Raw genomic sequence first — 6,000 nt, 5'->3', positions numbered from 1 at the left:
TCCAAAACTGTGTTTTTCTAATGTTTGTTGAGGGGCTGGCAAGAACTTTAATGATACAGTGAAGAAAAACATATCTGTATAATTAATTTATTATGTTGGTCTGTGGGCTGTGAGTTTACCTTTCAGTGGTTATTTGTCATTTCATAACAACTATGCATTTTGGTTCACTGTGATCTACATTTAGTGACTGCAACATGTTTATACCACTGATTCAAATTCCATCCATGATGAAATTATACAAATAATGCATATATTGATATCTTTTATTGCAAAAATGTAAATTAAAAACTTGTATAATGTTCTTGTGCTTTTTGAAATAAAATATCTTATATGTGTATATTAAAAAAAAAATAAGGCAAAGCAAATGGATAGATATTTTCAAGATCTATTTACATGGATACAACAAGACCAAAACCATAGAAAATATGTATTTTTTTCATATATGAATACAAATAATAAATGAAATAACAACTACTTTCATAAAGTATCTTTTTTATAAATTAATCTATTCTAGTTTCTATGTACAGAAAAGAATACTGGTACATGTCATAATATGCTACAAAGAAATGCTTCTTGTTTTCTGACTTTCGATTTGGTTTCTTTTTATTTAAAAAGATAGAGAAAATAAGACAAGGGGGAAAAAAGCCCAAACATATTAGTGCTATTATTTCTGGACTTAGGACTTATCAGAGAATAGGAAAAAAAAAGTCTGCTGCATTTCCTGACATAAAGCCAGGATTCGGATATATTGTCTATATCTTTAGGTTAATATAACACAGAGATATCATATCAGTTTCCTCATTCATAAAATAGACATAATAATAGTACCCACCTTATAGTGTTCTTGTGAGGATTCAATGAGTTAATATTTGTGAAGTGCTTAGAACAGCACCTGGCCCATGGGAAGCACCAGTCATGGTTTGATTGATTGACAGAAAAGAGATAGTACTCAGAATTACTGCAATCACACTTACTAGGGTCTCAGGAAACCAATATATAACAAGAGAAAATGCCAGATAAGACCACACAGAAACCTTTATTACAGATTTAAAATTCAAAAGTTTGAGTAAATATCTGCTCTTCAATATAACTACGCCTGACACTTAACATGGTGATCCCATCTCTGCCTTGAATGACTACAGTTAAAGCAGAGGGAACGGACTGAGACTCAGAAACACAACTCCTCATTCAAATACATCAAATATGTTAGACAAATACAAAGTTTTATTTTATAGTTCCATTACTGTCTTAATTATCTAAATCTAATCGTGTATTTAATCAATTAGACTACATTACCTATGAAGAAATCCTTTATTCCTGGACCCTAATTTGTGGTTTTTAAGGCTCGGAGTGCACTTAAGCCACAATTCAAAGGAGTTTTTAGTTAATTGGGAGGAAAAATGGGGGGGTAAGTGACCAGGACCAGCATCTCTGTTGTAGGATTGGTCAGCCTCTGGAAACCCTTACTATGTAAACAGACCTTGGTTAATTGCTCCAGGAGTCTGGAACATAAAGTGTTAAAGAGATTAGCAGAGCCATCAGCTTCTCTTTTCTCCCCTCCCCTTGCACGCTGAGCCCCTAGGCTCTCAGTATGTACTAATCTCCCTTCTTAACACCTTTTAACTCACTGAAGCCGCCACCTCCTAGTCCTCTGGTTTTTACCTCAACTGATTATAAGGTAAAGAAGCAGGGATCTAGTTCAAATCACTTACAGAATCAACCACGTAAGTATTCCAAATTTTCTTATTCACAATGCCACTTCTGTAAATGTCCAAAATGTGAAATATAAGGATTATAACATGTTTTTTTTTAAAATGTACACCATTATAAACTATCTAAGTCTCTAATATTTTTCTGGTTGAATTACAAATTAACCAGATCATATTTTTTTTTTAAATAAGCTCTGGGGGGTTAAAATTTTTTTAAAAAGCATTAAGGAATTAACTGGTAACTTTTCCCTGAAGAAAAAGAAGACTGAAGACTAGGCCAAAGGAGAATATTTCGGTGTCAGACATAATAAGTTATACATAAAATAAAAGAGATATAACCATTGGAAAACAAATAATTCCTCAACCATAAGAGCTCAGATGACTTCCATGAAGCAATACTGAATACATAGAAGGAAACACTTGATAAGCATTTTTTGGCTAACATCCAAACTATACTATATAAACTGCTACAAATTATTGGCACACAATAAAAACAATCATTTACCCTGAACTATGGTCATATCATTCAAATTATGTACCAGACAGTACAAATGCATACATTTTCCCCAAGCATTTGTAGTTTACAAAATGGCTTAAGATATCTTTTCTTCATTTTAATAGAGTGGACAAAAAAACAAAACACATGCCCACAAAAGTTTTTCAACCTTTGTCAATCTCTATTAATAATCAATGTCACTAAACACCACCTTCTGTCACCACAGTCATGTGTTTCCCATGCCTTTTCTCAGCACAGTAGTTATGATCAATACCCAGCATGCACAGCAGGTCATCAATACCTTATATTTATAGCATTTTTTCCTTGAGTTCTCAGAGCCTCATTATTCTCCCCAGCCACAAATCTAAACCTAACTGTTTTGGTAATGAATAAATCACTAAAAAACTATCACCCTTCACAAATGTGCTTTTATAAATGCTCCAACACACTGTACTAGATTCTAAATTACCAACCAGTAATCACACTATCACAATGCAACTAGAAATTCCAAGAGAACGTTGACCCAGAAACAGCCCATAAAGGCTTCAGTGACTTTAGGCTGCCCATGCAGGCTTATATCATTACAAACAACTGACTTTCTATGGCACAAATATGTTAATCCTAACTTAAACGAGGACATTTGGGGGCTCATTTTAGATCTTTGGATCTGCTTGATAAATTAAATTACAGAATTCTTCAGACAAAATAACTATGGTGACAATTATCATCATAGTTTACAACTTATACCAAAAATTAGGACATGTTTTACTTTGTAAAATTAAGACTCTTAAGCCTAGAAATGCAAGAAGACTCACACTATTGTGTAACAGTGTGAGCGATGACTGGCATTTTACACCTGAGGATGTGCAGCACTGTCGCTTGCTTCCCCCAGGTGGCTAATCTAAGCCATGGACATAAAGCACACTTTCCATTTGCATTTCCTAAGGAGATATGACAGTATTTTTTCTTTCATTATTTGATTACGCATATACCTGAGCATACTAATTAGCACACATAAACATGCCAGGTTATTGTTTTCCACTGCACTTACACCAGCTTCATTTCATGCTTCAGAGCTTTTTATAAATAAACCACTACAACCAAACAGTGCATGTAATGTATGCCTGTTTATCTCTGTTTACTGACTTTATTTTTTGGCAGAAAATGATACAGTTTTGAAGATACCGAACTATGCCAAATCTTGTGCCTATGTGAGCTAGCAGCAAAGGCAAAATATTGTGCTAAGTTCTATACTACAAAGCTATAATAACCAAAACAGTATGGTACTGGCATAAAAACAGACACACTGACCAATGGAATAGAATAGAGAATCCAGAAATCAACCCTCACACTTACTGCCATCTGATCTTTGACAAAGGCACCAAGCCTATTCACTGGGGAAGGGACTGCCTCTTCAGCAAGTGGTGCTGGGATAACTGGATATCGACATGCAGGAGAATGAAACTAGATCCATACCTCTCACCGTATACTAAAATCAACTCAAAATGGATTAAGGATTTAAATATACACCCTGAGACAATAAAACTTCTTAAAGAAAACATAGGGGAAACACTTCAGGAAATAGGACTGGGCACAGACTTCATGAATACGACCCCAAAAGCACGGGCAACCAAAGGAAAAATAAACAAATGGGATTATATCAAACTAAAAAGCTTCTGCACAGCAAAAGAAACAATTAAAAGAGTTAAAAGACAACCAACAGAGTGGGAGAAAATATTTGCAAAATATACATCTGACAAAGGATTAATATCCAGAATATATAAGGAACTCAAACAACTTTACAAGAAGAAAACAAGCAACCCAATTAAAAAATGGGCAAAAGAGCTAAGTAGGCATTTCTCTAAGGAAGATATCCAAATGGCCAACAGACATATGAAAAAATGCTCAACATCACTCAGCATCCGGGAAATGCAAATCAAAACCACATTGAGATACCATCTAACCCCAGTTAGGATGGCTAAAATCCAAAAGACTATGAACGATAAATGCTGGCGAGGCTGCGGAGAAAAAGGAACTCTCATACATTGTTGGTGGGACTGCAAAATGGTGCAGCCTCTATGGAAAATGGTATGGAGGTTCCTTAAACAATTGCAAATAGATCTACCATACGACCCAGCCATCCCACTGTTGGGAATATACCCAGAGGAATGGAAATCATCAAGTCGAAGGTATACCTGTTCCCCAATGTTCATCGCAGCACTTTTTACAATAGCCAAGAGTTGGAACCAGCCCAAATGCCCATCATCAGATGAGTGGATACGGAAAATGTGGTACATCTACACAATGGAATACTACTCAGCTATAAAAACGAATGAAATACTGCCATTTGCAACAACATGGATGGACCTTGAGAGAATTATATTAAGTGAAACAAGTCAGGCACAGAAAGAGAAATACCACATGTTCTTACTTATTGGTGGGAGCTAAAAATTAATATATAAATTCACACACACACATACACACATACACACACTAACCGGGGGGGGGGGGGAAGAAGATATAACAACCACAATTATTTGAAGTTGATACAACAAACAAACAGAAAGGACATGGTTGGGGGGGAGGGGGGGAGGGAGAAGGGAGGGAGGTTTTGGTGATGGGGAGCATTAATCAGCTACAATGTATATCGACAAAATAAAATTTAAAATAAATAAATAAATAAATAAAAAATAAATAAAAAAAAAAAAAAAAAAAAATATTGTGCTAAGTTAACAATGAATATCTCTGTTCTTCAGCACTCAAAGGAGGGCCACAATGTAAATGTTTAGGCTAGAACTCATAGTGTGGGTTTTATCCAGCTGAAAACATGCACAAAGTATTCATACGTGAATGTTAGACTTGCTAACAAAGATCTGAATAAAGCTGTACTTTTGGTACCCCAGAAAGAACATTAAAAAAATCGTTTTGATTATAAAACACCAAACTAAGTTCTGCGTCTATTTAATGTGCCTATACTTCAATATTGTGATCGCCGTTCATGCTTAAATGAGAAAATACTTATTTTCTCTCCTGGTTATCTTCTCAAAACAGATCCACTTCATTTTAATCAATGTACCATTTCATTATCAGCATCAAAGAGTATTTAGCAGAGCATCTGTGAATCACTCCACAGGTAAAATTCAGTTTAAAAACAAACCCAATTGTAAGATAATCTGGAAATTGTTATTGCAACTTAAATCCTTTAGTTTCCAATACAATCTTTTAATGAATTGACATTATGTAAAACTGCTAGCAAATATGAACAGACTGAGAAATCTAGTAATCAGCATGCTAACAGGTGTTGAAATCTCAAAGAGAGAAGAGGAATATTAGATAATCACTCTAAGCCTGACACCTCAAGTAGCTGTAATATCCAGAATTCTAATCAACTTAACTGCAATTCAGTTGATCAATAATACCACTGGTTTCTTTCCATTAACTACCTTCTAGTAAAAATATAATTTCCTGAATACTATATAATGTCCTCTGACCTGTTCCAACTTACGCATTATTGTACCAAGCTGGATATACAATTTAACTAGTTGGGTCATTTCCCAGTTATCAATATGACATCTCTCCCCGATTATAACAAATCATCATATTAACATATATACCATTTCCTTCTGAACTGATCAGCTGTATTTCCGGAAATGAATACTGTTTTCCATCTTCACATTATTACATATATGATTTCTAAGCAGCCAGAAAACAAATCTTCACAATCACATTTTTAACTTATTCTTTGTGTCTGCAACAAACTAAGTATCACGAAATCTCAAGGCGTGGGGCCCTTGA

Source organism: Cynocephalus volans, chromosome 5 (assembly GCF_027409185.1).
Source record: "Cynocephalus volans isolate mCynVol1 chromosome 5, mCynVol1.pri, whole genome shotgun sequence".
Taxonomy (NCBI): Eukaryota; Metazoa; Chordata; class Mammalia; order Dermoptera; family Cynocephalidae; genus Cynocephalus; species Cynocephalus volans.
Note: the sequence above shows the minus strand (reverse complement) of the source record.